The 12,494-nt window shown below is 32.8% G+C and overlaps 1 protein-coding gene across 2 annotated transcripts in view; it reads left to right on the top strand.

The window, feature by feature from the left end:
- Positions 1 to 12,494, top strand: part of LOC123671367 (follistatin) — a 118,843-nt gene that overhangs the window by 11,482 nt on the left and 94,867 nt on the right. Inside the window, exon 1 of one of the 2 annotated variants that reach the window (XM_045605160.1) lies at positions 5,077 to 5,220. The exons of the other annotated variant lie outside the window; for it this stretch is intronic. The gene's annotated coding sequence lies outside the window, so the exon portion shown is untranslated. Of the gene's footprint in view, positions 1 to 5,076; positions 5,221 to 12,494 lie in introns of those variants that run through there. 2 annotated transcript variants of the gene reach the window in all.

Genomic DNA, 12,494 nt, shown 5'->3' with positions numbered 1-12,494 from the left:
TTTTTTTCCTGTCATCAGTTAGCTTTTGTTGAAGAGCAAGACAGCATTTCAATAGATATTTGTCATTTAATTTAAGAATATCACAAATAAAACAAAAAACGTTAACGTTATCTACTATTTAAGGAACTTAGTGTTTGATCAATTATTTCCTAAAAGAAATTTATTTTAAAAGCGATTTTTGGATCTTCCGTCTGTTCATAATCGAACAATTTTGGTTTATACTTTCGTCTTACAGTATATAATGGAGAAAAACCTTGATCTATCTCAAGAACAGCCGCTAGTTTTCCAGCTCCCGCAAGTTTTTCCTCGAGAACATTATCATCCCTATAATTTTTGAAATGATCAACTAAATTCTTCAAATGGTTTTGGCACACTTTAATGTCAATCGCTACACTTTGTATCATGTTGCTTACAATATTAATCTGGAATGAAACATCATAAGAAATTATGATACTTCAAATGAATTTAAAAGAATGAATATTTAATAAAAGAGAACTTGCTTTATGTCCAGTTTTTATGTTAAAAGTATCATTTTCTGCGATTTCTAAAAGGCTATCACATATTTGAATAAAATGAAATTTTAGCATCAATTCTACTTGACCATCTAGTATCACTTAGGGGTTTTAGACGTAACTGAGGATCATGCTTTTTTATAACATACCAATCTTTTTGTGGATGAAGAGAAATATATATAAAGTTCTTTTACAATATCAAAAGAGTCCACTGTTTTATTTGAAACCTTAGCAGCATCATTTTCAGTTAAATTTAAGCTGTGTGCAGCACATAGCGCAAAAAATGCCCTAGGATTAGCATCGAGTATGCGTTTTTGTAAACCAATATGTGGCTATTTCATACCGATTGCGACGTTCGGAAACTTGTATAAATTGCAAGAAAGTAGTTAGGAAAAAAAATTGTTGAAAAACTTGAGAAAATCTTTGGTCCATCGGTTCTTCATGCGGTCTATAAGAGGTTTTGGCGCCTGCGTGGGGTGCACGCGTTGCACGCGCGGTTGCGGGGGCCCTGACATTTCCAATACCAACTTGAATTCTACAAATCAAAATGTTACTGAATGAGCCATTACAACTTGCTTTCGATTTTCCACAGCCACCCGCGATGTCAATAATTCCTGTCTTTTTGACTAATTCCAATTTGCGACAATAGCATCGCTTCAAAAATGGAATTGGTTGCATCTGTTAAGTCGCGGCAGTTATTTAGTTGTATATGCGCCTATTCGTATTGTGTATTCGTTTTATTTTTGTGACTAGACGATCGTTCGACAGGAAATCGCAAGTGAGCGCCTAGCCTTACTTCTGGTAATCAGTCGTGCTAGCGGTTACCAATCGTCCAACCATTCTAAAAGTTGCGTAGATAGCTACTTTTCTCATTCACCTTATATGAAACCTATTGAGCCATTATAACGCGGGTATACTACTCACTTATTCATCTTTCTATTTATTTATATATTTATTTCTTATTTATTTATATATTTATTTCTTATTTATTTATATATTTATTTCTTATTTATTCATATATTCATTTCTTATTTGTTTATATATTTGTTTATATCTTCTACATCTATATGTGTGTATATGTTTATAACCATGTTTTAGTATCTGATCGTTTCTTTACTTGTTTCGTCTGGATTTGTTTTATATTGAGACTTTGTACAGGCAATGAACCTGAGCTTTCGAGCAGCTGAAATGATGAGTCTCAGGCGGCTAATGACCTCAGTAGTCGATGCCGAAGAGAAAAAAAAGAAAAAAAAAAAAGAAGAATCATTCATCGATACATAGGCTCCCACAAATCGATAGGTAGGCTCCCACAAACCAACGCAGCAAATGCAAATATTCGTAACCCTATGTCCTACGTGAGCGACTAATGTTACGACGCGAGCGACGCGAATTTTATGTCCTACGCGAGCGATGCGACCAGCGCGACTTTCAGTGTCCTACGTTGAAATCTACAAACACGACATGGCGAGACAAATATATGGTTGGGGTTGGGATTGTGCATTGCGGAAGATCAGTCGCGCGACTTTCTCGCAGAAATATCAAATAATTTGATCGCGGACATCACGCGAAATTCGCGTAAAACAGTTTTACGACCGATACGACGGCACGTAGGACACCGCTATTATATTCCAAGGTTTGATAAATTCGCTTTGGCCGCGTCGCTCGCAATAGTTCGCTCACGCAGTACACAGCGTAACGCATCTGAGTCTGGATCCTACTATTTCATTATCGATTGATAGTTTGATAATCCGTAGTACCAATAGTCAAACTCACAGGCGAACACAGGCGTTTTGGTGTCGAGGTTTAGCTATATCAATTTGATGTCCTGAATTCAAATATCGTATTCATTTTCACCTAGGAGCTCAAATTTTTAAGATATACAATTTTAGAGAAATATAAGTTACCTTATGTCAACTCAAATCCGTTAGTGTAGTAAATAAAAGCATATACGAAATTTTTATTTTAGTTACAAAAAATAAAATATTATGTCATTCTTACAAACAACAAAAAAAACCTTGAAGAAATCAAATAGTCACTCCACACTTCGAAAGCTTCTTTTCCGCGATATACTTGAACTACTTCAATCAATCAAAGACAACATTAAGTAAAATTATAAAATTAATATAGTTACAATTTCAAGAGATTTGATTGAAGGAAAGAGTCTTATTGATGAAAAAATATAATAGTATGATTTTGTAGTAAATACAGAGAATACTCATAACAAAAAATTAATTTATCTAGATGAAACTTGGATATTGGAAAATGAGTCGGACTCGACAGTGGGGAAAGTAACATAAAAAGTAAATTCATGGGTGGAGGCAGAAGGTCACTATTTTGAATATTGGAACAATTGATGGATATTTACCTGGATATGATTGAACTCTTGACAGTAGTGACCGTAAGGATAATACAAATCTATGAATGGACAATTATATTATATTCATGCATTAGTTCAGAAATCAGATGAATTTCAAAAATTCTAGCTAGGATTTTCATGGAATGGAGACAAAATGATTGGACAGATAACCAACAAAGTCGATATCAAGCTATACAGGGTGTTCCTAAATTGAACGTACAAATGAAAAGGGGAGATTCCTTAAGTGAATTTAAGAAAAAAAAGTCCCATAAACATGGGGTCGCAAACGTTTCGTTTTCGAGATACAGAGTGTTTCTTGTTGTAATACATTTTTTGTGTTGATTATACGAGTTTATCGAATCTTTATGAATCATCGCAACAGATCAGAAAAATTTCCATAAAAACTGACACTAAATTCATTCACCACAGCTTACAAAGTGGCCTTCCCATCATAATTTGGATTTTCACGAGGATTTCGAGAGAATCGTTCAAAATTTTTTTCCTCGAAATCGTTGGTAGATACGACAAAACTATAAGAGACCGAAAAGTTTAGTATAAGAACAGAGCTTCTTTTTACATTTTTCAAATTAACAGTTGCTCACTAAAAAAAAGTTCTGCAGAAGAACAGGTGGTAGTGTTCCAGAAAAAATATCACCCTGTAGATCTTCTATCGAAATTGCCATGTCACGTGGTGAGAACTCTCAAATGTAATATCAATGCCAAATTTCAGTTGAATATCTTGTGAAGTGTAGATACTATGAGAAAAAAACTTGAAAAAAATTCAAACTTCAACACGCTGTAACTCGAAAACGAAACGTTTGCGACCCCATGTTTATGGGACTTTTTTTTCTTAAACTCACTTAAGGAATCTCCCCTTTTCGTTTGTACGTTCAATTTAGGAACACCCTGTATAAATAAGATCTGTAACAATAAGTCTTGCTTTTTTCATATATACTCTATTTCGAAATTAAATATTGTTACATCTGTTTTTTTGTTCTGCAATGATTAATCTCAAAATAAAGTAAATTCTAATTATTTTCATAGATTTTCTATTTATGCAAAAAAAGGTATTTGGAAGAGTAAATTTAAATATTTCCTCTGTTCTCAATCATTTGAATATAACAGAATACAATTAAATTTTATAATTCGCAAATTGAAAATGATTTCATGACATGGATAGTTTTAATAAATAGTTAGCGACTTTTCAAATTATTTTACATCCTCATTGAATGGCTGGCAAATTGGTTTCGATTTCGAAAATTAAATTACAATTGGCATGTTAGCTATCACAGCAAAACATACCAAAAACATTATTACAATTTTGCAAACAAGTACCCAGTGTCCATCAAAAATGCAATAATTAATGGCCTTCGGTGGAAAGGAAGATGCATATTTTAATAATTTTCAATAGTGTATTTCATAGGCGAGTTTTAGATGAATATATATCTCTTCATTGGATTTCCTTGAAATGTGATAGCATTCCACTATATTTTTGCGTTATCGAACCTGAATACCTGTAAATGAAATCATGACTGTATGCTTCATAGTTTCGAAAATTTGGGATACAAATGATGGAAATAATATATGCTGCTATTTATTCCTTATTCTTCTTATTTGTTCATTAAATTTTTGAATCTATGTGCTCTCTGTGATGAGGTGTTTCAAATTTTTATTTCAATTTCGCGGCAGGGTTTGGATGCTATTATTGTTTTAGTGCTTATGATAAAGAATTTCGTTGTTGAGGAGGGTTAGGTGGAGGAATAGAAGGTTGATTATACAATACTCAACAATATTCTCTGCCTAATTTATGCGAGCTAAATCTCAACCTCAATAGTGTAGTTCATAATGTTTTCTAAAAATTTTTCATAATAAAGACCTTTATTATTATTATTTCTATTATAAAACCAAAACAATTTTGAGTGATATTTTTGTAATCGGAAATAAAGCCGCGACTGGACTTTCAAGGCCTACTCCGATGTCAATAATTCCCAAACGGACTATAACTATTCATAAATATACCCGTCTTTGGTGTTTATTGTTCATTGACTCTAGAATATTGATTTTTACAAAAAAATCTGTTGCTCGATAGCCTCGCTACAGAGTCATTTCATGCCAAATTAAAATGATCATAGATTAGATAATTTTTCACTCAGAAACCTAAATTTATTTGACATTACTGTCAAGTTGAATATTGTCAGTTGAACAAAGATTTGATCAGTCTTTCAGAAAACGGGGGGAGTGTTATTACTGTTATTTAACGCTTTTTTACTTCAGGAAGTAAACAAAATGAACATATCGAATAATTTTTCGATGTCGATGTCACAGTTCTTGGTTTTGAGCTGTATAGAAGAAGTGAGTACCGTTTTGGATGAATTTATAGTTATTGGGTTCATTTCCCAAGTTGTTTATAGACTTAGGAATAAATCCTTTCATTTACCAAAAATCGTCTCTATATTTTTCTGCTTTTTGACTAATGAAAACAGGTATGTAGTTGAGTAGTAAGGCTAGGAATGATTTTTTACCAAATTTTCAATGAATTCTTGCTTTCCGTTCTCCGTAAACGTCTAACGTACCGTCATACACCCTGTATATACTAAGAAAACATAAAAGTTCACGTATCACTTCGATGGGAGTAGACTAATGGAAACTAATAATCTAATAATTCATATTTTATAATTAATATTCTTCGAGTGAGTCCATTCAAGAGGTTTTCTTACGATTTTATTATGTACGATTTTTTGTAGACCCAGACTTGGCCCACCGATCGTAGAAGTTAAAAATAGGTATTTGCAAAGCTCGCTGGCATACGTGAAATGCAATATTGATGCAAAGAAAGCATTAACTATACACATAACAACTTTGTTGCCGTAATGCATATTTTAAAGCTTCTACTGAATGGTATAGGTTAGTTCACAAAATATCATCGTTGAATTTAACATTCGCAAGAATGAGCGAAAATAATATCTACTGATATCTTATTTTTCTTTAACATGAATTGACAATGAAGAAAATAGTGATAAATATTCTAATACTCTAGAATAAAAAACAAAAATTTTCATACAATGCCTCGTTATTCCTAAAAACACATACATATTATCAGGTACCTATATACTATAGGGTTGCTACCAATATTTCATCGTTTGTAACTATAGTTTCGGAATTCAACTGCAAATACATAAAATTTAATTATTCTGGGCTTGTTTGAGAATTCAATGAATGAAGGGCTAATTTTCTTGGAAATTATTGAATATTCCTGAATTATCCAAAATCACTCTGGGTATTCATTATTATTGAATAGTAATAATATTTATTTGGGTGAAAGAAATGTTTGAATCAAAGCCATATTTCACTAAAATTGAATTAATTTGTATTTGTTCAAGGATTCGAGGAATGCAGTGTGAATTTCCTTCGAAATATTGAATACTTCCAAATTACTCAAATTAGTCTTGTCATTCATTATATTAAATAATAACCCCTAATATTTATTTGTGCGAAAAAAAATTTTGGATCACAGTCATGATCCAAACACTAATAAATGAAATTCGGGAATAGTTATTTATAATACAAGTGCAGAAGGCATTGATATTCTTCCACGAGTTCAAAATTCAAAAACGAGCCACGAAGTGGCGAATTTTGGAATGAACGAGTGGTAGAATGAGCCTTCTGTACGAGTATTATACATTATTTTCTCTATTTCATTGCATTTTCATTGAAATTAATGAAATATTTCCATAAATATATTTTAGTGATTTTTGCATTGAAAAATGTTGGTTGGCAGAACTGATATCTTTGAGGCAAATTGATGAATTGACAGATAAAGCCGTGGCGGAAAGTTCGGAGTACCAACATAGAATAATAAAATATAACCATGAAAACTGTGCGTTTCTGATATATTCTCGCACGATTTTGTTCTACAAGATGTGGAAGAATGAACGGAATAACCACAGAATTAGAGAAAATGTTATTCAATTATGAATTCAAAATTTCGTCCTCATCGAATCCGCAGTTTTGAAATTAATAGGAAAATAGAATTTTGAACGGCCATTTTTACAGAATCCAGATAATCTATGCACATTAACGAACTTTATCCCTGAATAATAAATCCGAATCTATCCTGTAAAGTACAAGTTTCTACGGCTTTTCCTCCTCGTCTTCAACATTTCAATGAGTTGAGCCTTATCGTTTGAGTCCATCCTTGGTTCAAAATATACAGTGCGCGTCAAAATTATGGAACGAATTCATTTTCTACGAAGAAAAATATTTGGCAACAAAATCCTGAAACAGGTCAATTTTTGTTTCACTTCCACCAAATTTTTATGCATTTTTGAAGGAGTTTTGTTGCACCCTGTGCCATCCCCATCAACCCTCTAAATTTTTTGAATAGGGAAAGTGGGTCATGTGGTACTTTTTTAGCAAGGTCTTTGTATCTTCTTTACAAGCGTGGAGAAATTTTCAAGAAAAAATTTTGTTTTTGCAAAATTAGTTAGTTCGAAGAGGTTTTCAGTATGTGCACTTTGTCATGGCTCATTTACTTTGAGACGATGGGACTTGATGAAATTTGTCGCCGAGTGAAAGTTGATCATTACAGTTTTATTCATGCATAACGTTCAACCCCCTCAAGTGAAAAATTAGAATGTGTCAAGTGCTTTGATTATTGCATCCAGAACGATGATGGTCATTTTGAACATTCAATTTAACTTAACTTGTAATGCACAATGATTCTCCGGGTGGTACTTCAATGTCGAAAAAAATTTCCAATGTCACTCCATTTTTTTTCTCCAGCATTAAAGGGTTCGTAGGGGTTGAAAGTTGTTCATGAACTAAACTGTAATGGTCAACTTTCATTCGGTGACAAATTTCATCAAGTACCATCGTCTCAAAGTAAATGAGCCATGACAAAGTGCACATACTGAAAACCTCTTTGAACTAACTAATTTTTCAAAAAAAAAAAAAAATGTTGTCTTGAAAATTTCTGCATGCCTCTAAAGGAGATACAAAGACCTTGTCAAAAATGTACCACATGACCCACATTCCCTATCCAAAAAATGTAATGGGGATGCAACAAAAATCCTGCAAATATTAATAAAAATATTTTTCTTCTGAGAAAATGAATTTGTTCCATAATTTCGACGCGCGCTATTTAGGTTTTTTCAAAAATGAGAAAATAATGATTTTAACAACAACTATGAACATAAACAAATACTTTGGTTCAGTTGATTCTGTACTCATACGCCGGAAATACTTGTTTTTGTTCGTGTGTTCAAGCTACATACCTGAAATTTTGAATAATTCACTTAACCTTTAACTGCTGGCACTCAAATAAGTTAAGTAATTGGTGATACGGAATCTGTGAGATTCCGCCATTTGGGAGCGTTTTGACCAAAAACAAATTTTCTTACCTACCTTATATAGGGTGATTCACCGCGATGTCCTATTAGACGTATATGGAAAACTGATCACAATTTTGTGCTCAAAATTTGTATTTTGTTGTTTGAGCCAATGATCTTTCTCCATAAAATATTTTCAGATCTCTACAACTTCCGGGTATACCAGAAACAGATTGATACTTCCTTATTCCAAATGGCACACCCAGTATATTATTGCATCATTAGCTAGCTCTTTTGACGAAAATTTCAGCACTATGGCATACTTTGGGTAAAAACTCAATGGTTCATGATTTAATGTGACTCTTATGAAAAAAATGACGACAGGGGACTCACATTTTTTCGAATATTTCTGCAAAAAAGTTTTTTTCGAAAAAACCTTTATCATTTTCGATTCTGCAAATACGTAGTTTATATACCTGTTCGCAGTTTGGACGAAAAATGTACAGGGTGTTTATCAGAAGATCAACTTGGACAACTAAAATTCATCAAAAATCAAGAATTTCAAATTAGAACCTATATTTTCTATTATTTCATTCGATTCAACATACAAAAAGAGTGGGGGTTACTGAAGCAAACCCTATTATACCTAAAATGAATACTTCAAAAGTTATCGAGGAAGAACTTCAAATGAGGAAAAACCACAATTTCGAACTGTGTGGGGTTGTCTGTGACATCCGAAAAACACAGAAAGAAACTAAAATTCGATGTTTCGATAACTAAATTTGACATTTCAAGAATTATTCGTAATTGAAAATTGTCTTGGGTTATGTATTTTATTTGTTTCTCATTTGTAAACGTCACTTTCTAAACACAATATTAATCAAGAAAGTTTATTTTATCGAGTCACTAACTTGTAAAACTGACAGGTAACTTGCAAAATTTTTACAAGTTAGTAGTATTATTTACATTAGAAAATTTTGTTTTATCGTCATATATGTTGAAAATCATGGTACAATTGTTATTTCCAGTAACACAGATTTTTCCATGTGGGTATGTCAAAAAAAATCTTAGGCTTTCTGTTCCAGGAGGCCGAAGATTTACATATTTTCTGTATAACATGCAAGGCTTGAAGCTGCAGCCATCATCGGTTATGGTGAATCTTCTTGTTGTTAAAATTTTTGTTTGCCGCAATGTCACAATAACGTATTTTTCCATATATTCTACATCATTCATTTTTAAGGAGAGAATTTCGTCACATCGACAACATCCAAAAATCCCAAATATTGTTACAATTTTAGCCAGCAACCACTGGTCATCATGAGCATGTAAAAGAAATTGTTCAGCCTCTTCTTTACTTAATACCTTGGCCTTTTTTGGCGTATAACGCTCATTTTTTCGTTTCAGAAACGCTATTACCTTTTGAAATCTGCAAATGACAACTGAACGTCATATTTTTCAATAAATTTTTTAAGGAAAACAAACCTGCGAACAGGGGCATTTTCTTTCATTTCCAAGCAGCTTTTCAGCCTAGACCATTTTGCCCATAAAGTATTAGGGCTGAATCTAGCTGATAGTTGATTCAAGTAGACCAACAAACATCTTCAGTTACCCCAATCACACTATTTTTGTTTTGCCACTTTTTGAAGTCGTCGTATTCTCGCTCGTACCTTGAAGCTGATTTTGCAGGTAATAAACTTGAAGCTACACTACTGGCTGCCTCAATAATTTCTTTTGGTACATTCATTCTCTCTTTCGCCAAAACAAATGTAAAGAAAAATAAACAGACATGTTCATGGCAACGCTTCCATAGCTTACATAGACTTGTCTATGATAGCTTACGACATTTGAGACAAATTATTGAAATTTTTTTGGAATTTATCTAACCTTTTTACAAATGAGAAACAAATAAAATATAAAACAATACACGCAAGGTAACGGGTTTTACTGGCTCAAGGAGGTAACTGACTCGCCTGCGGCTCGTCAATTATATCCTCCATTCGCCAGTAAAAACCCTCTTACCTTGCTAGTAATGTTATATACTATTTCAACAATTACAATTCATGAAATGTTAAATTTAGTTATTTAAACATCGAATTTTAGTTTCTTTCTGTGTTTTCCGGTCTACTCCACACAGTTAGGAATTGCGGTTTTTCCTCATTTGAAGTTCTTCCTCGATAACTCTTGAAGTATTGATTTTAGGTATAAGGTTTGTTTGAATTACCCCCACTTTTTTTTGGACGTAGAATCGACTGAAATAATAAAAAATAAAGGTTCTCGTTTGAAAATCTTGAATTTCGATGAATTTGAATTGTCCAAGTTCATGATCTTTTGATAAACACCCTGTACAAACCGCGAACAGGTTTATAATACTACGTATTTGCAGAATCGAAAATGGTAAAGGTTTTTTCGAAAAAAACTTTTTTTCAGAAATATTCAAAAAAATGTTAGTCGTCATCATTTTTTTCATAAGAATCCCATTAACTCATGAACCGTTAAGTTGAGAACCAAGGTACGCCATAGTGCTGATATTGTCATCAAAAGAACTAGCTAATAATGCAATAATATACTGGGTGTGCCATTTGGAATAAGGATTATTAAGGAAATGTTTTATGGAGAAAGATCATTATTTCAAACCCCAACATGCAAATTTTGAGCACAAAATTGTGATCAGTTTTTCATATACGTCTAATAGACCATCGCGGAGAATCACCCTGTATTTTTTGGAGAATGAGATAATTTTTGTAACTATATGTATACAGGGTGTTCCGAAATTGAACGTACAAACGAAAAGGGGAGATTCCTTCAGTGATTTTAAGAAAAAAAAGTCCCATAAACATGGGGTCGCAAACGTTTCGTTTTCGAGATACAGAGTGTTGAAGTTTGAATTTTTTTCAATTTTTTTCAATTTTTTTTCTCGAAATCGTTGGTAGATACGACAAAACTACAAGAGACCGAAAAGTTTAGTATAAGAACAAAGCTTCTTTTTACATTTTTTCAAATTAACAGTTGCTCACCAAAAAAAAGTTCTGCAGAAGAACAGGTGGCTGTGTTCCAGTAAAAATATCACCCTGTAGATCTTCTATCGAAATTGCCATGTCACGTGGTGAGAACTCTCAAATGTAATATCTATGCCAAATTTCAGTTGAATATCTTGTGAATTGTAGATACTATGAGAAAAAAACTAGAAAAAAATTCAAACTTCAACACTCTGTATCTCGAAAACGAAACGTTTGCGACCCTATGTTTATCGGACTTTTTTTTCTTAAACTCACTTAAGGAATCTCCCCTTTTCGTTTGTACGTTCAATTTAGGAACACCCTGTATAAGCTCTGTATCACTTGAAGAGTTCTTCAAAATCATCATAAACATGTTTCCTTGAAACCGGGATCAAAAATGTTAACGCGAACCAGACATACTCGTATTAATATTTTGGTACGTACATAATATAATAAATGATAAATAAATAAGATTATTGAAGCAAAAAAAAATATAACGAAAAATAGTTTCTGAAATACAATTAAATCACTCAACAAATTACAATCCAAATGGTGACAAACTTACCCTTTTCAGTGGTTACAGGCTACAGCAACTGATTTCTTAATTTCAGTTGAGTGGGAATGGATTTTTCCATTTATTGAGAAAACCAAATTTCATATGGGTGTATAACTCATAACCATTGAATGTATATCGCCAATTAACTAACTCAACCAAGATATTAGGACCATAAACCCCGAAAATTTCTGTTCTTGTGTGCAATTGGAATCTCAAATTCTTCATCACTCAGCTGAAAATTCGAAAATTACAGACATTTGAACAAAATGATTGCCCGTTGTCGCACAAAAATAGTTGAATCGACGAAAATTTCACACTAAGTTTGAAGGATGACCCCACTCGTTCATTATGGCATTGGAGAAACCAAACTTGTACATTCGCAAGAAAACACTATTGGAATTGCATATGGTTAGGAAACATACCTATAAATCGAGGATTTTATTGAGTTATTTGAAGCACAGCGCTTCTTTCTCATAGTCCATGCTTTGTATGGAATTTACTACAATAAATACATACCAATATTTAAAGACGCTATAAAAACAACTTTACGTGTGTATTATACAAGGACACGTGAAACATTTTCATAAATTTCAAAGAATCGGCTAAATATGAGTCTCCTCCGCAAATTTCATTGTGATTTTCGATATTTACTGCCTTCTGATAAAAATGTTGAGCAGAACAGATTTGTACCCTGTTCTTTGTCAGATATATGTATACGTAGCGTACTTTGATGTTCTATATATTTAC

The sequence above is a fragment of the Harmonia axyridis genome, chromosome 1 (assembly GCF_914767665.1).
Source record: "Harmonia axyridis chromosome 1, icHarAxyr1.1, whole genome shotgun sequence".
Lineage (NCBI taxonomy): Eukaryota > Metazoa > Arthropoda > Insecta > Coleoptera > Coccinellidae > Harmonia > Harmonia axyridis.
This window is presented reverse-complemented; position numbering and strand designations above follow the sequence as displayed.